This window comes from Neomonachus schauinslandi, chromosome 6, assembly GCF_002201575.2.
Source record: "Neomonachus schauinslandi chromosome 6, ASM220157v2, whole genome shotgun sequence".
Classification (NCBI taxonomy): Eukaryota; Metazoa; Chordata; class Mammalia; order Carnivora; family Phocidae; genus Neomonachus; species Neomonachus schauinslandi.
The window spans coordinates 48,646,142-48,668,967 of NC_058408.1; the positions used below are offsets into that span (position 1 = coordinate 48,646,142).

The following is a 22,826-nucleotide window of genomic DNA, read 5'->3' on the forward strand; positions in this document are numbered from 1 at the left end:
TGTTAAATTATTGTTTTTCAAATATCTTTTATTTCTACTTAATAAAATCATTCTCCACCACTTTAATACTGAAAAAAAATTAAGTAAAATCTGTGTTCACCAGTGTGACTGACCATAAAACTGGGTGAAATTATAACTGCTAACTGCTGTTTTCTACATCCATAGAAAGCTTCAAGGTGCTGAATTTTCTACAAGATTTATGAAAAACTCCATGTCTAGTTATTAGATTCCTGACAGAGGTAAATAAGTATATATGCTACATTGCTTATGAAGAGATACCATCCCAATGCCTTATGAAAAAAACCTAGGGAAAACTTTTAGGTAAGGTAGTAAGAATATAGGTCCAACAATCCTCACTAATGATATTTAAATTTCCCCTGATAATAAAGCAAAAATGATCTGAAATGTGGTACACATAAATATTTAATGCCACAAGACTTGGCTAAAATGTTACGTACCCACTAAAGAGGAAATTAGGTTGAAGGAAGCATTTGGGGTGACCAGAACTTTCTTAACATACTTTTTCTAATTAACATTCGGGCATCAATTCCCCCAGGATATTTCTATTACTGGCTAAAAAAGGTAGGCAATAACTTCTCAAACCTAAAACGTAACATTCTAAACTCCAGTTTTTTTTCTTGTCTCCCATAGCACTTCCCTAATACTGAATTAAAATGATGGTACATGAACAGAAATATGTTTATGCCACCCAGGTACCCTGAGAGGGCAATTCTAAAAGAGAGGCTGGGGCACCTGGGTGGTGCAGTCAGTTAAGCATCTGACTCTTGATTTCAGCTCTGGTTGTGATCTCAGGGCCATGGGACCAAACCTCAAGTCATGTTCCCTCAGCAGGGAGTCTGCTTCTCTCCCTCTCCCTCTGCCCCTCCCCTGACTTGTGCTTGCTCTCTCTCTCAAATAAATTTTTAAAAAAAAAAAAAAAAAGAGGTTATTGTCTTATGCAGCACACATCTAATAGGCTATCACACATAAAATAGAAATAACCCATTTTCTTATTAAAGATTTTTCTGAAACTGTTGAAAGAAAACTTATGTTTTATCAAAATATCTGCAAAATAAACACCCTTATGAAAGAGTAACCTAACAATACTATCATGACAATCTACCCAGCTACTCATTTACAAAAACATTTGCCTCTTGTCCACGGAACTCTTAGGTGCAGGGAATATGGTCTATAAACCAAATCATATTTTTAAAAACTTGTTTCATTAAGGCATGGTTTCTCAACCTAGGCACTACTGATATTTGCAGCAGGACAATCCCCTGTCATAGGGCCTGTCCTGGGCAATGTAGAAAGTGTAGCAAGACTCTGACCTCCTCTACTAGAGACTAGTGGCTCCCCTCCCTCCACCCCAGACATGACACCCAAAAACGTCTCTAGACATGACCAAATGTCCCCAGGGGGGGCAAAATTAACCCAGCTTAAGAACCATTGCTCTAAGGATTAAACAACCTTGGCAGCACTTCAGACTTTCCTTTCTCCCTACTCATAATTTAATAAATATTAACTACTTTCCTTCCAGTGATTTTCAAATTTTATACCCAAAGCCTTTGAGTACCCAGAAGTACCTCAGGAGCACCCATGGATATAACCTGAGCAAGTCCACTTTCATTTTTTCTGGGGTTCTGGGTATTTTCCTTGAAGGGGTGGGGGGAATTTGAAAATCCTGACATAAACATATCATAATGCAAAATTTCATATACCATTAAATAAAAAATTTCATTTTTTCCCCCCTCCTTTCTCTTTTTATATTTTAAATCAAGGCCAATTTTGGAAAAACAGACAGGTGGAAGAACATTGGAAATGAGAGGGTATATAGCGAAGGGGGGACCAGAAGGCAAGTTGAATGTGCAGCTTATTTGTATTTCTTCAGCCCAACAGGAACTGAAATGTAGTCTTTAGAAGACTTACAGTACTTTCTACCCTGCTTAAACAAACATCAGATGTTCAAAGCCCTGAATTATTAAAGTTGAAGTCCAAGTTGCATCCTCAGGAGGAACCGAAAAATTAAATTAATGCTGAAATTATATGTTAGCTTTGTTTTAAACCTCTAAAAAGCTATTTGATTCTTTTTCTCCCCCAAGTGATAAAATTTTTTTCCAGTTTTACTGAGAAATAATTGACATATATCACTATATAAGGTGTACAACATATTTGGTTCTTAAAATGAAAATAGATACTCTTGTTCTTCCCTGCCTTCAAAGATCTCCTAATTCAACCATTTTAAACAGGAGAGCAATATGTGTAACATATTGAATCTTCTGTAAAAGGTTTCAAATTTTAATATGCAACCAAATTACTTAGGTGCTTGTTAAAATATACACCTTAGCCATAGCTCCTGCAGATTTTGATTAGTGGGAGATGGGGGTAGGAAAGATCCAGTGATCTGCATTTTAAAAAGCATTCCCAGTGATTCTTATATAGATGGTCTAAAAAACTCATTTTTAATAACACTAGTTGACATGTTGAATTTGGCACCAATGTTATATGTTATAAAATTCTAGCATTCTCTATCAGACTATACCATATTTGGTATTTATTACCACTAGCCTCTGGTCAACTCAACTAAGATCTAAAAATAAAAATAAAATTTGAATACTATGCAATTAAATGGTCCAGAGTAATGTGTGAGCAAAGAAATAGAAAGTAAATACTACAGATTTTTTATGATCAATAGCTAGACTATAAAATCTGACAAATCTGTATCATTAATTCTTCACTAATGTAAAAACTACACTTATCCCAGCTATAATTTTACATAAGATATGCCAAAAAAAATAAATAAAACTTTACTGGTTATAAAAATCCTAGCTCTCCAATAATGGTTTTTCATGCACCACAAATATACCTGCCTCTAACAAATAGTACAGTCAGTTCATGAATCAGTCATTTTGATTCATTTTGTTCCTGCATACACGTTAGGATGACATGCTAGGATGTCAACAGAAAAATGACTTCTCAGGTCATTTTTGACATCCGATCATTTTTCCTGCATTCCGACTACAGTCTTCGTTCCTGAGGACATGAAAATATTATTTAAGCAAATGGCCATGCCAATTTCATAGTCTCCATTTTTTACTTCAGCACAGTTAAAGCAGACAGCATCATTTTCTTTTTGACTTAATGTGCCTTCCAAAATACTCTATTTTTTCAACTCTGATGTCAGTTTTAGAAAACTGATGAGCGGTCCCATACTTATCTATTTTTTCTTATACCAGACAAAAATAGGATTGCTGATAAAGCACACTAATGTTTTCACACTTCACCTAACATTCCAAACCCATTCAGTTCAACATTTCATGAGTCTCAGACTGATGGCACATTTAGTCATTGATTTTTTTTTTCAGGAGTAGCAACAGGAATCAGCTCCATAGATTCCATGCTCCTTTAGGAAGACTCAGGGTACCCTTTGTTTTCAAGACAGAATACCATTAAAAAAATGAGGCAGGGGCGCCTGGGTGGCTCAGTCATTAAGCATCTGCCTTCGGCTCAGGTCCTGATCTCAGGGTCCTGGGATCGAGCACCGCATCAGGCTCCCTGCTCGGCGGGAAGCCTGCTTCCCCCTCTCCCACTCCCTCTGCTTGTGTTCCTCTCTCGCTGTGTCTCTGTCAAATAAATAAATAAAATCTTTTAAAAAATTAAAAAAAAAAAATGAGGCAATCCTAGAGCAAGGCTTAGCTTTTAAAAAGCATCTATCTCCAAAAGTTTCCAAAGAAACCCAGAAATGAAAAACAGTATCAGGAAGACTAAACCAAAAATGGGGTAAGGTTAATGAAAAATGCTAATGATAAAAGAGCAGAGCTGAGGTTTCTGCTTTTGTTTGTTTGTTTTAAGCTATGTACACAGAAACATGAACAAAGCAGAGAAAGGTTTAAGGTTTGGGGGGGGAAGAGTATAATGACAACAAATGACAAAGAGAAAGCAAAACTACTTGATTTCTATTAGCAGAAAGTAGATCCAACACTGAACTGGGGTCTCTAACTATGAGCAAAGTCACAACCTGTTTTAGACCCAGTTTTCTTACCTATAACTATTTATTTCATAAAATTGTTATGAGGAACATGAAGGGAAATGTATATCACACATGTCCAAGAGCTACACAAATATAAATTTTTAATCCTTTAGTGAACAAAATACATTTTTTTATAAAGGAACATTAAGAGGAAATTGGAGGGTGCCTGGGTGGCTCAGTTGTTAAGCGTCTGCCTTCAGCTCAGGTCATGATCCCAGGGTCCTGGGAGAGAGCCCCGCATCTGGCTGCCTGCTCGTCAGGAAGCCTGCTTCTCCCTCTCCCACTCCCCCTGCTTGTGTTCCCTCTCTCACTGTCTCTCTCTCTCTGGCAAATAAATAAATAAAATCTTTAAAAAAAAAGAGGAAATTGGAAAAAGATTAAAAAATGTATTCACAAAATTTTAGAAGGTGATCTTATATAAAGAAAATATCATACTGATTTTCAAAAAGCAGTTAGGGATAAGTCTTAGGAACTAGAGACCAGTAAGTCTGATGACACTCACCTGGAAAAACTTGAAAATGTATTATGAAACACATGATTTGTGAAAACTTGGGGAAAAGGAGGTTGCTGGGATCCTGCTTTGATTATCCGTTAACACTTTGAAAGAATCATATTGTCATATTCCAAATTTTAATTGGGTTTTATTTATAAGATTTTGCTACTTCCTTCACTGAGGTGTATTTTATTTTTAAACATAAGTAAATCTATTTTAAAATGCAGGTTTACAAGTTACTTAGAAGACTCATTTAAGGACTTTTTTAACTAACATATGAAAACATCATACAGGGGCGCCTGGGTGGCTCAGTCGTTAAGCATCTGCCTTCGGCTCAGGTCATGATCCCAGGGTTCTGGGATCGAGCCCTGCATTGGGCTCCCTGTTCAGCGGGAAGCCTGCTTCTCCCTCTCCCACCCCCCCCCCAATTTGTGTTCCCTCTCTCACTGTGTGTCTGTCAAATAAATAAATAAAATCTTAAAGAAGAAAAAGAAAACATCATACAGTACTTAATCAGAATGGGTTAGAGTTGAGTTCATCTCAGAAACTTAAACTGAGTGAGATATTACCACGTAAAGCTACTCTGGTCAAATCATCAAAAAGATTATGATTTAACCAGTATCAGTTACTTTATTTCTCAAAGACTTCCAGTTAACTCTACTAAAGAAAGTAAAAAAGATTATTTTGACCTTTAAAAACACAAAACAGGGATGACTGGGTGCTCAGTTGGTTAAGTATCTGCCTTCAGCTCAGGTCATGATTCCAGAGTCCTGGGATTGAGTAGCACATCGGGCTCCTTGCTTGGCGGGGAGCCTGCTTCTCCCTCTGCCTGCCGCTTCCCCTGCTTGTGCTCTCTCTCTCTGACAAATAAATAAATAAAATCCTTAAAAAAAAAAGAGAGAGAGAGAACACAAAATAGTCTCATTCCAAGGTCTTCAAAAGTATCCTTCAATATACGGCATGGCTCTGCAAAATGAGAACAATAATACTTTACCTCTGGGCGCCTGGGTGTCTCAGTTGGTTAAGCGACTGTCTTCGGCTCAGGTCATGATCCTGGAGTCCCTGGATCGAGTCCTGCATCGGGCTCCCTGCTCAGCGGGGAGTCTGCTTCTCCCTCTGACCCTCCCCGCTCTTGTGTGTTCGCTCTCTCTCATTCTCTCTCTAATAAATAAATAAAATCTTTAAAAAAAAAATACCTCTAACAGGACTGTTATGAGATCAGATTGAGACATATTATGTGTGAATATGTTTTGAATGGTTAATAAGTCCTATACAAAGGTTAGGCATTATATTAGCCTATGCTTAGCTCATCAACTGCAGACTGATGAATTAAACCGATAATGATAAAAATTAACAACCTGTTTTGTTAAGAAACTTTCAACAAAAGTATTCATATTTTTAAAAAGTATTATTTAACTGAAGTATTTATTTAAAAAGTTATAAAGTTTAATAATGGTTAATGATCTAAATAATGGACTCAGAGAAGACCTTTCTACTTCGGGCACCAGGGTGGCTCAGTCGTTAAGCGTCTGCCTTTGGCTCAGGTCATGATCTCAGGGTCCTGGGTTCGGGTCCCATCGGGCTCCCTGCTCGTCAGGAAGCCTGCTTCTCCCTCTCCCACTCCCCCTGCTTGTGTTCCTGCTCTCGCTATCTCTCTGTCACATAAATAAATAAAATCTTTAAAGAAAAAAAAAAAAAAGACCTTTCTACCATTATATTACTCTAATGAATTCTTCTTGTATGTTGATACCCTAATGTACACAAGACTTTTAATTTACTGAAATAGTATACTCCCTCATGGAACCCACACCTTCATAAGGCCATAGTGTGTGTTCATTTAAGAAACAGTTACTGTTAGTTATGAAACTATCAAAATGAACAACACTCCCTTTCAATAAGCAGTTTTCAAAACAATAAGGAAACATACACAAATAAGTAGAACACAAGTTAGATGATGAAAAGTTCCATAACAGAAATATAAACAAAGTTTAATAGAAGTTTAAAGAAGGCAAAAGTTTTGTTTTGTTTTTTTTTTTAACATTCTATTTATTTAACAGAGAGAGAGATAGCCAGAGCAGGAACACAAGCAGGGGGAGTGGGAGAGGTTCCCGCTGAGCAGGGAGCCTGATGCAGGGCTCGATCCCAGGACCCTGGGATCATGATCTGAGCCAAAGGCAGATGCTTAAAGACCCTCCCACCCAAGCGCCCCACAAAAGTTATTTCTAGCTATAGGGGAAAGTAGATAAAGAAATGTCAGGAAAGACTTCAAGAAAGAAGTCATATTTGTGCTGGGTCCTAAAGGATGCCTAGGATTTGGAAAAATCCCTAAATAAAATACATATTTCTCTGAAAGAAAAAAGGCTTCCAGTTCACTAGGGGAAAAAACTTGTATCTTAGTAAATAGTACCAACATCCCTCCAGTCTTTCTTCACCATTAAACTAGAAGTTACCCTTGACATATCTCCCCATACCGAGTGTCCCATATCTAATCCTTCACCAAATCTTATCCATTTTAACCTCCTAAATATCTCCTAAGTCTGTCCACTTCTCTCTTCTCCACTAGCCCATCATCTCCCTAGCCCAAATTACCATCCTCTCTTGCCTAAAATGCAATAACCTTCTGACTGGTCTCTCTGCTGCACACCAATCTATGGAACCTCTCCACCTGGAACTTCACCCATTCCTAATACCTTTCACCTAGTTAACTCCCATTCACCCTTTAGATCTCAGTCACTTCCTCAAGAAAGCCCTTTCCATTCTCCCAAATTGAATTAGATCATTTAGTTATACACACTCAGGACAGACACCATGTACTTTCATATACAGTATTTGTAAGATTATAATTATATATTTATTCTGTGTTTGATTAATAATTACTTCCCTGACCAAACTATAATCACTATTAGGAGAGGGCCCATAAATAATTTTGCCTTAGGAGGTGCCTAGGTGGCACAGTTGGTTAAGCTTCTGACTCTTGGTTTTGGCTCAGGTTGTGATCTCAGGGTGGTGAGATCAAGTCCCGGGTCAGGCTCTGCGCTTAGCAGGGAGTCTGCTTAAGATTCTCTTCTCCATCTGCCCCTCCCCCTGTGCTTGCTTATTTGCTTGCTTGCTCTCTCTCTCTCTTCCCCCCTTCTCTAAAATAAATAAATAAATCCTTAAAAAATAATAATTTTGCCGCCTTAGGTTAGACCTGCCAACATACATATTTGTTCCTAAGTCAGTTTGTTTTTTTTTCAGTCAAAATATCTACGGTGAACCAACAAGTATAGACAGCATTGCACTGCCTGCACCACACCATGTAGTCTGTGAGCCAAGCGCAGCCCCTTCACCAGCTCCCCACACCTTTGCTTACCATGATATATTTAGCAAAAATTACTGTTTTTAAACCTAATAGTTAGCATGGTATAGTAGCTAATTACTTGCTAATAAGAAGCTTAGGAAGTTTAGTCTAAACCTAGAAAAATTTACTTTGCTTGCCAAAAATCAGCACCTTCAAAGAGGGGAAGAAAATATTTCAGTGATTTATTCAGGTCAAATAAGCATTCCCAACTTCCACTCCACCGTTTACGGGAAGACATGTGCTGTGAAATTTGTAATCAGGGTTGTGCCATTAATAGTTTGTGGTATATCTGGAGGAATTTAAAGTAGCGTATGAAGATTTTTTGTTGTATTGAGTTAGACAGCTATGTGAATGACAGGAAAGCGATGTGGTGACCTCCTTGGAGCACTGACTTTGAAAAAGTAAAAGGCACTAAAGAAACCCAACTTGTCAGAGCTCAAGATCATACATACCTGATAATGTGCAAACACCAGATTTGAAATTGCAGAAAGAAAAGAATACTACTGATTTGCCCTTGGACGCGTTGTTATTCAGGCCCAAACCAGATATAGAAGGATGTCTGCTATCAGCCAAAATGGATTAGTAAGGACTAGATTTGCCCTTTGGCCTAAAGCAACTAAAATTATTATTTTCTTATATTTTCTTATATTAAATCTCTCTGAAAGATAAAACAAAAACAACATCAACAGCTTCATAAGTATTGTAAAATGTATGACAATAGCACAAAGGCCAAAAAGTGAGAAATGGGAGTATAATGTTATAAGGTTCTTACATATACATGAAACAGTATAAAATCACTTGAAGTTAAACTGTTATAAGCTAAAATAAGTATACTATAAAGTAATCACTAAAATAATACAAAAAAGCTAGAAAGAATTACAAAAAAAATACACAATTAATACAAAAAGCATTAAAAGACTGAGAGAAAAGAACAGATAGCACAAATAAAAAATAAATAGGATAGATTTAAACCCAACCATTCAATTCAAACCCAACCAATCACATTAAATATAAATAATTAATCATATTAAGTATAATCTAAATACCCCAGTTGCAAGACTAGATAAAAGATCAAAACCCAATTTTATGCTACCTACAGGAGACTTTTTTAAAAAAATATTTTATTTATTAATTTGACAGAGAGAGAAATAGCAAGAGAGGGAACACAAGCAGGGGGGGTGGGAGAGGGAGAAGCAGGCCTCCCGCGGAGCAAGGAGCCCGATGCGGGGCTCGATCCCTGGACCGTGGGATCATGCCCTGAGCCGAAGGCAGATGCTCAACGACTGAGCCACCTAGGCGCCCCAGGAGACTTTAAATATAAACAATGAAGTGGGTGAAAAGTAAAAGGATGGAAAAAGATATTCAATATTAACACAAATCTCAAGAAAGTGGGACTGGCTGTATTATTCAGATAAAACAGATTCCAGAACAAAGAATATCACCAGAGATAAAGGGACAGTTTATAAAAATAAAGTACATAACATTATGTCTTCATCAAGAGGATACAATACACCTAAATGCCAATGCTCCTAATAAAGCGTCAATATATGGAGTAAGACCTGGTAGAACTGCAGGAAAAAATTGACAAATCCACAATTACAGCCAAAGACTTCAATAAATCTCTCTCAATAACTAATAGAAAACCAGGAAGAATATAGATTTGCACAATACTATCAACCAACTAGACATAATAGATGTTAATAAAACACTCCACAGCAAAAAATACATATTAAGTGTATACTACATTCTGGGCCATAAAACAAGTCTCGGTAAATTTAAAGGGATTCAAATCATACAAAGTATATTGTTGACCACAAATCAGAAATCAGTAATAAAAAGATAGCTGGAAAACCCTCAAATACCTGAAAATTATATAACATACTTCTACATAGTTCATGGGTCAAAAACAATATATATTTTTTTAAAGATTTCATTTATTTATTTGACAGAGAGAGACACAGCGAGAGGGGGAACACAAGCAGGGGGAGTGGAAGAGGGAGAAGCAGGCTTCCCGCAGAGCAGGGAGCCCAATGTGGGGCTCGATCCCAGGACCCTGGGATCATGATCTGAGCTGAAGGCAGACACTTAACGACCGAGCCACCCAGGTGCCCCAAAAACAATAATGAAAGAGAAATGAGAGGGGGAAGCAGGCTCCCTGCTACTCTGCCTGATTGTGCTCTCTCTGTCAAATAAATAAAAAATCTTAAAAAAAGAAAGAAAGAAAATGCCTTTACTAGAAAAGAGGAAAGGTCTCAAATCACTGGCCTCAGATTCTACACTAACAAACTAGCAAGCAAAGGAATGACAAATGAAACCCAAAGTACACAGAAGAAAAGAAAAAAGGATCAGAAGAGAAATCAATGAAATTAAAAACAAAGAAAAGAAATTTAAAAAGGCAATGAAACCGAAAGCTGATTCTCAGATCAGTAAAATTGATAAACCTAAACCAGACTGATGGGGGATAAAATATGTAAGACACAAATTTACAATATCAGGAATGAAAGAAGTAACGTTGTTAGAGATTCTACAGATATTAAAATAAGGAAATACTGGGGCGCCTGGGTGGCTCAGTCATTAAGCGTCTGCCTTCGGCTCAGGTCATGATCCCGGGGTCCTGGGATCGAGCCCCGCATCGGGCTCCATGCTCCGCGGGAAGCCTGCTTCTCCCTCTCCCACTCTCCCTGCTTGTGTTCCCTCTCTCACTGTGTCTCTGTCAAATAAATAAATAAAATCTTTAAAAAAAATAAAATAAATAAGAAAATACTGTGAACATTTTATGCTGATACATTTGACAACTGAGACAAAACTGACATAATCCTACAAAGACACAAACAATAAATGACCTTATATCTATTAAAGAAATTGGATTTGAAGTGAAAAATCTTCCCACAAAGAGAAGTCAAAGTCCAGATGGCTTCTCTGATGAATTTTAACAAATGTACAAGGAATAGTACCAATTCTATACAAACTCTTGCAGAAAATTAAACATGAAAGTAATACCTTACAATGCATACTATGATTTCAGCACATTCTGAAACCAAAGCCAGAGATATCAAAAGAAAACCACAAACCAGTATTTTTCCATGAATATAGATGCAAAATTATTTAACATAATTTTAGCAAAACAAATCAAACAAATTAAGCAACACATAAAAAGGTTAATAACACATGACCAAGTAAGGTTTATGCCAGAATGGCAAGTTGGTTTCAAAAGTCAGTGTAATTAGGGGTGCCTGGGTGGCTCAGTTGGTTAAGCGTCTGCCTTTGGCTCAGATCATGGAACTGGGGTCCTGGGATCAAGCCCCGTGCTGGGCTCCCTGCCGCTGCTTCTCCCTCTCCCTCTGCCCCCCACCCCTCGCCAGGTCATGCTGTCTCAAATAAAAATAAAATCTTTTAAAAAAAAAAAATCAATGTAGGGGCGCCTGGGTGGCTCAGTCGTTAAGCCTCTGCCTTCGGCTCAGGTCATGATCCCAGGGTCCTGGGGTCGAACCCCGCATCGGGCTCCCTGCTCGGCGGGAAGCCTGCTTCTCCCTCTCCCACTCCCCCTGCTTGTGTTCCCTCTCTCGCTGTCTCTCTCTCTGTTGAATAAATAAATAAAATCTTAAAAAAAAATGTAATTAATATTAAAAGACTAAAAGAAAAAATATATGATCATCTCAATAAAGAAAATGCATTTCACAAAAAAATTCAACATCCATTCCTGATTTAATAAACAAAAAACAACCCTCTTAAGAAACTAGGAACAGAAGAAAACGTCTTCAAATTGATAAAGGGCATCTTACAGAAAAACAACAACAAAAAAAACCCAAAGCTAACATCACACTTAAATGGTAAAAGACTGAAAATTTTTTCTTTTTTTTCTTTTTTTAAAAGTAAGTTCTACGCCCAATGTGGGGCTTGAATTCATGACCCAGAGATCAAGAGTCACATGCTCTACTGACTGAGCCAGCCAGGAGTCCCTGAACATTTTTCAGCTAAAAGAAGAAAGGATGTCTGCTCCCATCATTTCTATTAAGCATCATCCTGAAAGTTCTAGCCAATGTAATCAGGCAAGAAAAAATAATAAAAGGCATCCTGTTTGGAAAAGAAGTAAAACTGTCTTTATATGCAGATAACATATATGATTCTCTATACAGAAAAGCCAATTTAATCTACAAAAAAATTCACTAGAGATAGCAAATGAGTTTATTAGCAAGTCTGTAGAATACAAAATGAAATGCAAAAATCTATTATCGTTCTGTATACTAGCTACAAATAATTGAATTAAATTTTTTTAAATCATACAAGCTGTAATATTATCAAAACTATGAAATACTCAGGGGCAAATTTAACCAAAAATGTGCAAGACTGTATACTGAAAACTTTAAACTGATAAGAACAGATACTACACTTGATCTTAGCCAAAAGGCCGAGAAGCAATATATACTGAAAACTTTGTAGAGAGAAATTAAAGACAAAATAGAGACATGTACTGAATTGAAAGACTTGATATTGTTATGATATTAATCCCCTAGCAGACTGACTCTAAAATTTATATGGGCATGGCAAATGACTAGACTAGCCAAAATAACTTTTTTCTTTTTAAAAAATTTTATATACTTACTTATTTGAGAGAGAGAGAATGCACGCATATGAGGGGGGGGTGAGGAGGGTGGGGGAGGGGGGTGTAGAGGGGTAGGGAGAGAGATAATCACAACCCTGAGATCACAACCTGAGCCGGAACTGACAGTCAGACACTTAACTGACTGAGCCATCCAGGCGCCCTGGCCAAAATAGCTTTTAAAAAGAAAAACAAAGTTAGAGGATTTATACCTGACCTCAAAACTTTTTTTTTTTTTAAAGATTTTATTTATTTGACAGAGAGAGCACAAGCAGAGGGAGAGAGAGGGAGAAGCAGGCTCCCTGCTGAGCAAGGAGCCCGATGTGCGACTCAATCCCAGGACCCTGGGATCATGACCCAGGCCGAAGGCAGCTGCTTAACCGACTGAGCCACCCAGGCATCCCTGACCTCAAAACTTATTATAAAATTACAGTAATTGGGTGCCTGGGTGAATTTTGATGATGTTGATTTTTTTTTTCCTTCTGTGGGTTGTGCTTTTGGTTTTTATTTCAGAAATCTTTATCTCAGGGGCATGAGTTTGAGCCCCACATTGCGTGTAGACTTACTAAAAATAAATAAACTTTAATAAAAAGAAAAAGAAAATCTTCATGTAGCCCTAGATCACAAAGATTTTCTCCCTCTGGCCCTCCCCCCTCTCATGCTCTCTCTGTCTCATTCTTTCTCTCTCAAATAAATAAAATCTTAAAAAAAAAAAAAAAAGACTTGTATACAAATGTTCACAGAAGCTTTATTTGTCATAGTCAAAAAAATGCAATCCAAATGTTCATCAAAAGGTGAACTGATAGGCGTGCCTGGGTGGCTCAGTCACTTAAGTGTCCGACTCTTGATATCCTCTCAGCCTGCATCGGGTTCTGTGCTCAGCAGATTGTGCTTGAGATTCACTCTCTCCCTTTCACCCTCACCCCCACATGCACATGCTCTCTCCCTCTAAAATAATAAATAAATAAGGTGAACTGATAAATAATTGTGGAATAGCCAATGGAATTCAATACTACTCAGCAATACAAAGAAATTAACTACTGATATGTGAAACAACATGGATGAATTTCAAAATGTTCTGAACAAAAGAAGCCAGACTAGAAATAAGTATATATTGTATGATTCCATTTATTCAAAATTCTTGAAAACCTAAACTAATCCATAAAAACAGAAAGCATATTACTGTTTATCTGGTCATGTGGTAGGAGGGATGGGGCAGTCAGATTACAAAGGGAGGCAAGGAAACTTTTCAGAGGAACTAGATGCTCATTTTCTTGATTGTGGTGATGGTTGCACAGTTACTAACATATTTTAAAACCTATCAAATTATACTTTAAATATGTATAGTTGCATATCAAAAACATCATATGAACTCATATTTTTAAAGATGTATGAACTCGGGGCACCTGGGTGGCTCAGTCGGTTAAGAATCTGCCTTCAGCTCAGGTCATGATCCCAGACTCCTGGGATCAAGCCCTGAATCAGGGCTCCCTGCTCAACGGGAAGTCTGCTTCTCCTTCTCTCTTTCCTTCTCCCTCTAACCACCCCACCCCCACTCATGCTCTCTCTCTCTCTCAAATAAAAATCTTTAAAAAAAAAAAAAAGATGAACTGATCAGAACTTAAGACTATACCTCACTTCCCCTTGCTACATTGTCCATAGCTCAAAAAAAAAATCACAGATTTTGAGAAATTACAATCTATTAGTAGGAAAGAAGTTAAATTTCAGAACTAATTCACACATTTTACTATGTATAAATCATCCTTTAAGTTTCTGAGTCCTTGAAATACAAACTTCAGGATAGATTAAAATTATAAAGCATATGTACCACAAGGATAGCCAGGTTCAAGAGGAACTAAGAGGAAAGCAGGTAAGATCCATCAAGAGGCCACTGTTCCTGGGCTTTTAGAGAAGCACATGTGAATTCTAGAAATATCCTAAAATATCTGCTATCTGGCCAAACTCTGATCAATATTTGGTTTTACCTGGCTCTATGAAAGCAGATCCTCTTTTTAGAACTAATGATATTAAAGTGGAGAGCCACCTGAAATGTAAATCCTGGAATAAATAAAGCTGAATACAACTCATGGTCCCAATGAATGAACAACTGAATGAATACAACTCATGGTTCTTAAGACGGTGTGGTCTCTTAAATTTCAGTATTCTCAGTGTCTCGATCAAACAAACAACAGGCCTAGAAAGGCATTCTTTTATTTAAAAAACAATTTTCCTATTTTGTATTACTGCTAAAAATACATAAATTTTAGTTAGCTAACAGGCTTAACTTTTTTTAAATATAGCAATATCATGGGGTGCCTGGATGGTTCAGTCAGTTAAGCATTCAACTCTTGATTTCAGCTCAGGTCACGATCTCAGGGTCGTGAGATCAATCCCCCCTTTGGGCTCCACACTGAGCGTGGAGCTTGCTTAGGATTCTCCCTCGCCCTCTGCCCCTCCCCATCCCCAGCCATGTGCTCTCTTTCTCTCTCTAAAAAAAAAAAAAAAAGAAAGAAATATCATACTATTCATCCACATACAGCTTTCTCATGTTGTATACAGTTAATAAAACTTGGACAATTCTACAAAGATATTCAGAAACATTGTAACACCCAAAGCATATCCAGCAGATCAAATGTCATCAGTTTACAGTTATGGTGGTATATAAAACACATAGGTAAACTACAGGTTCAAGGTTCAAATTAACAAACATCACACTTTATGCTTTTATAGTAACAGTTTGAATTTTTTATAGGTATGAAGCCAAATTATATAGTAAAGAACGTAACTCAAGAGCAAACCGCCTGGATTCAAATCCCACATCAGCCACTTACTTCCTATACACCATGAGCAAGTTCCTTTACAACTCTATGACTCTCATTCCTCATCTACAAAATGAGGGTAATAAAAGTATTTACTTCATAGGGTATTCATGAAGATTAAATAAATTCAGAGGCATAAAGCACCCAGAACTGTGCCTGGCTCACCATAAGCACCCAAGAAGTTTTACTTTGTCATTATTGTTGCTGCTATAATTATGCTCATGACTGGCCCCATTACTAGAGTTAAGATTAGTGTATGGGATAATTAACACTATCACTGACAATTTAAAAAATACAAATAGGGCGCCTGGGTGGCTCAGACGGTTAAGCGTCTGCCTTCGGCTCAGGTCATGATCCCAGGGTCCTGGGATCAAGTCCCGCATCGGGCTCCCTGCTCCTTGGGAGCCTGCTTCTACCTCTGCTTCTCTCTCTCTCTCTCTCTCTCTGTCTCTCATGAATAATAAATAAAATAAAAATAAAAATAAAAAATAAATAAAAAATACAAATATATTGACTAAGAACTAATATAAAACAAGGATTTGAAAAGACAGTTTTCCAAATAAAATCTAAAAATAGCCAATAAACACATGAAAAGATACTCAACACCACTAATCATTAGGGAAATGAAAATCAAAACCACAATGAGATATCACTTCACACCTACTAAGATGGCTATAATCAAAAAGAATGGAAAATAACAATAAATAAGTGTGAGCAAGAATGTGGAGACACTGGAACCCTTGTGTATTACTGGTAGGAATATAAAAGGGTACAGATACTGTGGAAAAGTTTGGCTGTTTCTCGAAAGGTTAAACAGAACTACCATAAGATCCAGCAATTCTACTCCTAGGTACATATCCAAAAAAACTGAAAGCAACTTCTCAATGAGATATTTGCACACCAGTGTTCATAGAAGCATTATTGACAATAACCAAGAGGTGGAAACAACCCAGCATCCACCAACAGATGAATACACAAAATGTTATATATACTTACAATGGAAAATTATTTGGCCATTAAAAGAATGAAATTTTGATATAAGCTACAAGGATGATACATGCCACCTTGAAGACATTATGTTTAGTGAACTAAGCCAGACACAGAAGGAAAAATATTGTATGATTCTACTTGTATGAAGTACCTAGAATAGACAAATTCATAGAGACAGGAAGTAGAATAGAGGTTACCAGGAGGGGAAAAAGGACAGTTATTGTTTACCAGGTACAGAGTGTTTGTTGGGGATAATGAAAATAATTTGAGTATAGATAGTGATGAGGATTACACAACATTGTGACTGTATTTTTAAAAATAACCTTTTTAAGATTTTATTTTTATGTAATCTCTATACCCAACCTGGGGTTCAAACTTACAACCCCAAGATCAAGAGTCCCATGGTCCACAGCCTGAACCAGCCAGGTGCCCCAGGACTGTATTTGAATTGTACACTTACAAATGGTTAAAATGAAATTTAGTATGTATATTTTACCACACACACACAAAAAGAATCTACTGGTTATTCTATCAAGCATTTTCACTTTTATTGCTGCAGTTCACCAAAGAAGAACTCGATATCCATTCTTAACTACATAACTCTGAAAGAGGCAGAGAGCATTAATAAGACCTACTGCTAAACTCTAAAACAACTTAGAAAAGAATTAAAATGCTACTTTAAACAGCTTGTGATACATTTTAACACAAACATATTAAATTGGAAACAGTAATTATGAACTTAGATAATAAAGATAGGGTAATCTTTCAAAAAAAACAAAAAAGGTACTGGATTGGAACTGATTCCAACCTTACCCAGATTCTAATCTTACTTCACCAAGAATCTTTAAAGCATTAACTATTTCATGACTACTTCCCCCCAAAAATAAAGACTTACCATGTTTCATAAATTTGTTGAAAGAAAAAAAAAAAAAACAGGCTATTTCAGATTGCAGGAAAAATTTGTAAAAACATAATTTTATATAATATGCTTACAAGTAAATGGAATAACATTACTGATTATATAAGAGAAACATCATTGTTAGTTAAGTTTCAGAAAAAGAAAGATTACTGGCCAATAGCTATAACACAGTAACTCCTCTTCAAGGTGACGCTCTGGCCTGACAATCAAGATTTATACCAAAAACATAACCTAAAGTGCAACTAACTAAAAATTTCCTCTTAAGACTTTCTGACTTAAACAAAACAGCAAGAAATATGGCCCTATCAAATCTTCTGGATTACCTTTCTATTTTAATAGGAATCACCACAGATGATGCTGTTCTTTCTTAACCATGTTATCAAGCTAGATTAAAAAATAGTCATATAAATCCTCATGTCTATAAAAAGGAAAACTATGAAGTTTTTATGAAACCAGAAAATACTAAAGAGAGTTTTTTCTTAGATATCAAAACATGTCTTTTGTTAGTATTGTCCTGGCCATCTTTTTCAAGGTCTGTTTGTTGCTACAAACTTATCACCAACCACCTGGGAAAAACTAGCCCATTTCAAAATTGGAACATGCGTTATAAAGGCCTTGGGTTTCCTCATTCAGAGGCATTCTTGAAGTTTACAAATATAGGACCCCTGGGTGGCTCAATCCGTTAAGCGTCTGCCTTTGGATCAGGTCATGATCCCAGGGTCCTGGGATTGAGTCCCTCCCTCTCCCTCTGCCCTCCGCCCTGCCCATGTTCTCTCTTTCTCTCTCACTGACTCTCTCGCTTGCTCTCAAATAAATAAAATCTTAAAAAAAAAATTTACAAATACAAAGAATTGTATGTAGTGAAGCCTAAGGGAATCATGGGAGCAAGATATTTATATTTTATATCCTGCCCAAATTTAATCTAAACAAAATTCCTACAAGCCTCCACAAATATTAACTAGGTACAGGATTCCTAGTTTCACTTCCAAACTGCTCTATATCATTGTCAAAAGTTAAACTACTTTGTTCCTTTCTAAGTTTGCTCCTTTCTGACTTAGTAAGGCAAGCTTATGATTATATAATACATGCTAAATAAAACAGCTAACTGATAAAAGAAAATGTGGGTATGATTCCAACTATATAGAATTCTGGAAAAGGCAAACTATAGTGACAGTAAAAATATCAGTGGTTGCCATGGGTAGGGGGTAGCGGATATGAAGAGATGAATAAACAGAGCACAGAGGATAAAGGCAGTGAAAATATTCTGTAGGAGGGGCACCTGGCAGCTCAGTGAATGGAGCATGACACTCTTGATCTCGGGGTTGTGAGTTGGAGCCCCATGTTGGTATGGAGATTACTTAAAAAATAAAATCAAAAGGAGGGAAGGAAGGAGGATGGAAGAAAGGAAGGAAGGAAAAGAATATAAGGAAAAGAAAGGAAAATAAAGGAGAAAAAGAAAGATTGATTGATTCTGTATGATACTAAAATAGTAGATACATGTCACTCATTTGTCCAAACCCACAAAATTTATACACCAAGAATGAACCCTAGTATGAACTACAGACTTTGCCTGATAATGATGTGTTAATGTAGGTTCATCAACTGTAACAAATGTGTCACTCTGGCCAGAGATGTTGATATTCGGGGAGGTTATGCAGATGTCGGGACAAGGAATATATGGTAAATCTCCATACCTTCCTCTCAATTTTGCTGTGAATCTAAATCTGCTCTAAAAAAAGTACTTAAAAAAAAAAAGAAAATTTGGTTAATTGGTTGTCTATATAAACTATGATTTTCCAGAGTCTAATTCATTTTCCTACCCTTTTTTTTTTCTGAAGAAAAGATTTTCAGTTAATTTTGTCATTAATGTTAATTCTCGTTGCCATTCCTTGAATTAGGCTTTGTGTGACATAATAAACCTCCCTAGCATATACCTAAATAAAACCCATGCTAAAACCTCAGTTCTTAACACAGTACTATATAAGACATACACCTTAGTCGTTCATGCAGCTAAAACTAAATGAACTTATATTCAAAACATGTTCAAAAGAATTTTGGGGGCGCCTGGGTGGCTCAGTTGGTGAAGCATCTGCCTTCGGCTTGGGTCATGATCTCAGGGTCCTGGGATCAAGCCCCGCAGCTCAGCGGGGAGTCTGCTTCTACCTCTCCCTCTGCTGCTTCCCCTGCTTGTACTCTCTCTGTCAAATAAATAAATAAATCTTTAAAAAAAATGAAAAAAAAAAGAATTTTCATGAATGTCACTTCCTTCTTAATACTCTGAGAAACAAAGAGTAGAAGGAGGACACCAAGAGCTGAGAGGACAGCCACCAACTATGTTCTTAGAGTATTTGAACCATTATGTGTCTATGTCAGGTTATTTCAGTTGGACTCTAATAGTATAAATAAAGCCACGGTCATGGATTTGACCCTTAGCAGACCAACTGCTTTGACTCTATACTCATGCCCTTCCCTCTTTCATTTGGAAATATGCCATTAATGAAAAGGAATACCACTGGAAAAAAACAACTCCATTTTTTGAAGGGCAGTGTTATTAGCATTAGAACTCTGAGGACTTTTAATACGTGCTAAATAATGCTTAAGGCACTATATGAAAGCTACGCAAAAATTGCTACTGTGAAAGTAGCAATACAGAAGTAGGATTTAAATTACAGGCCATAATTTCATATATTTGTGGTAAGAATTGCTTTCCAGGAAGGTCACACCAATTTGGTACCAAGTCTCAGGCCTTTAAAGACATACTCTTCGGGGCACCTGGGTGGCTCAGTTGTTAAGCGTCTGCCTTCGGCTCAGGTCATGATCTCAGGGTCCTGGGATCGAGCCCCACATCGGGCTCCCTGCTCCACGGGAAGCCTGCTTCTCCCTCTCCCACTCCCCCTGCTTGTGTTCCCTCTCTCGCGGTGTCTCTCTCTGTCAAATAAATAAATAAAATCTTAAAAAAATAAATAAATAAAGACATACTCTTCTAGTAATTCAGCCTAAGGGAACAGTGAGAAGTTCAATTCAAAGACTTGTGCACAAAGACAATCAGTAGACTATTAATATACAAATTTGGGAAAATGTTAATGTCTAAAATAGGATAGTGGTTAAATAAGTTATATTAAATTATACTCATTAACAAATTATGTTTTCATATTATAAAGGCTTAGTAATAAAACAGTGTGATACTGACACATCAATATAGACAGACCAACAGAATAGAGTAGAAAATCTTGAAAGAAACAAAACATATAAATGGTAGTCTACCAAAGGATAGAGAAGTCATCTTAAACCAGTGGAGAAAAGATGAGTTATTCAACAAATGGTATTAGGACAACTGGAAAGCCATCTTTCTAAAAATGAAATTGTATCTGTATCTCATACCTTATAGCAGGATGAATTCCAAATGGTTCAAAGATTTAAGTATAAAAAATGAAAACAAAGAAGTACTTGACAAACCATGGAAGAATTATTTTATAACCTCAGAATAGGAAAGGCCATGCTAACTATAACATAAAAACAAAGAGCCATAAAAGAGCGAATACATTCAACTGCATGAAAATAATTTTCTTATAGAGAGGGAAAGAAAAGACAAATGAAAATACTGGCAACTCATTACAGATAAAAGCCTCCTTATTTAATAAGGAGTTCCTACAAATCACTAGGAAAAAGATCCAACAACCCAATAAAAATGGGCAAAAGATATGTACAATTCACAGAAAAGGATGTATTTAAATGGCTCTGTAAGACAATCAATGTAAGAGATATGAAAATTTAAATTTAAAACTATTTTCATCAATTAGATTGTCATATTCAAAAATTCTTGATAATTCCCTATGTGTAGAGAGATAGGCATTCTCATACACTGCTGGCAAAATAGAAATCGTTACAACCTATAACAAGAGCAATTTGGAAATATCTTTCAAAATTACAAGTACACATATCTTTGACCTAGCGATTCTATGAACTTTCTTACAAAAATATTCATACACAAGCAAAATGGCTTATATTCAAGATTATTCACTGTATTATCACTTGTACCAGGAAAACTTGGGGACTGGTTAAATAAATTATGATTCATTCAGGCATTATATAGCCACAAAAAGAATGAGGAACTGCTTTACAAACTGAGAGGAAACTATGTCAAAAATATATTAATAAGTGTGTAGAGAGAGGGGATGTGAGGCAGGAATAACACAAGGTGCAGATAAATTCCTTTAACGGGTTATCATTTGTATAAAAAAGGAGAAAAAAGCAATATACACAGTAAAAACTATTATAATATCAATTCAGATATAAAGCAATTAACAACTGGCTCCAGACCCCCAGAACTCCCAGCCAACTTCCTTTGCGGGCCTGCTCCAGTCCATTCACTAACCTTGAAAAAAACATGACCTTATATTTTTGTGAACGAAATTTCTTGGACCCCACTCTCGGTGGAGTTTTTACATATCTATTTATCTGTTTCTCTGGGCAGGGAATAGGTATGCTGAGCATACACAAGAATTTCAAACATTTATTGATTGTGTGGAGTGAACAATGATTGCCTGCCAGATGGTAAGTGAGGGGTATGGAGGAGGGGTGACAGAGATCTCACGGAATATCTTTTTATGTCTTTTGAATATTGAAAGATGGAAATGTTTACCTATGTTTTTAATTAAATTTAAAAATAAAAACATATTTGAAAAAGTTTTAAACATTTTTAAAAACCTAAGAAAATACACTGTTAGAAACAAGGGAGGATAGGGCGCCTGGGTGGCTCAGTCGTTAAGCGTCTGCCTTCGGCTCAGGTCATGATCCCAGGGTCCTGGGATCGAGCCCCGCATCGGGCTCCCAGCTCCGCAGGAAGCCTGCTTCTCCCTCTCCCAATCCCCCTGCTTGTGTTCCTGCTCTCGCTCTCTCTCTGTCAAATAAATAAATCTTTAAAAAAAAAAAGAAACAAGGGAGGATTTAAAATAATATGCAATGATACCAAATACATACAAAAAAGTACAATTTTTGCACAGAAAAGACAAGGATAAAATACAACAAAATATTAAAAGAACAGTTATATCTGAGAGGTGTAATTACAGGTGACTTTAATTTTCTTTGGCTTTTCCTATAATTCAAATTCATTAAGCACTATTATACTCATAATAAGAAAAAAGGTATTAATTTTTTAATGCTATGAATCAGAGAGGTCAGAAATTTAAAAAGGCAGAAACTTATTAGGTATTATCCAGGTTTCTAAGCATCATAAATGAAACATTCAAATTTCCTTAAAACATTACTTCCAATTACAGAATAAAGAATTTATGGATAAAAAATTTAGAGATGAAAAATATTTAATCTGTCCTCTGCTCTACCTCTTAACAATCACATTATGAGATTATTCTCATCCTCCTACTTTCTGGATGTTTTGTCCATTTTTGTTTTCTGTTACCTAGGTAATGGTACTTCCAGCATTTCCCTTAAAGACTGTGAAACTAACAATCTGGTATTTCTCACTGTCCAGTTTTCCTGACCTTCAGTTTTGAAAGGCCATCTCCCTAAGGGAAAGCAGTAAGATCTAAAAGCTAAAACAGGAGGCTGAGGAATCTGAGGTTAGAGTTCTAATCCCGACAAACTGTGGAATTTGTCTCCAATTTTGGGAATAAGC

At 36.6% G+C, this 22,826-nt stretch overlaps 1 protein-coding gene and 1 non-coding gene across 3 annotated transcripts in view; both read right to left on the bottom strand.

Annotated features, from left to right (window-relative positions):
* The window catches only part of RASAL2 (RAS protein activator like 2), a 350,264-nt gene that overhangs the window by 319,633 nt on the left and 7,805 nt on the right, over positions 1-22,826 (bottom strand). The gene's annotated exons all lie outside the window — the stretch shown is intronic.
* On the bottom strand, positions 12,094-12,283 carry LOC123325251. Its single transcript, XR_006540344.1, has one exon. It is a non-coding gene; the product is annotated as a U2 spliceosomal RNA (small nuclear RNA).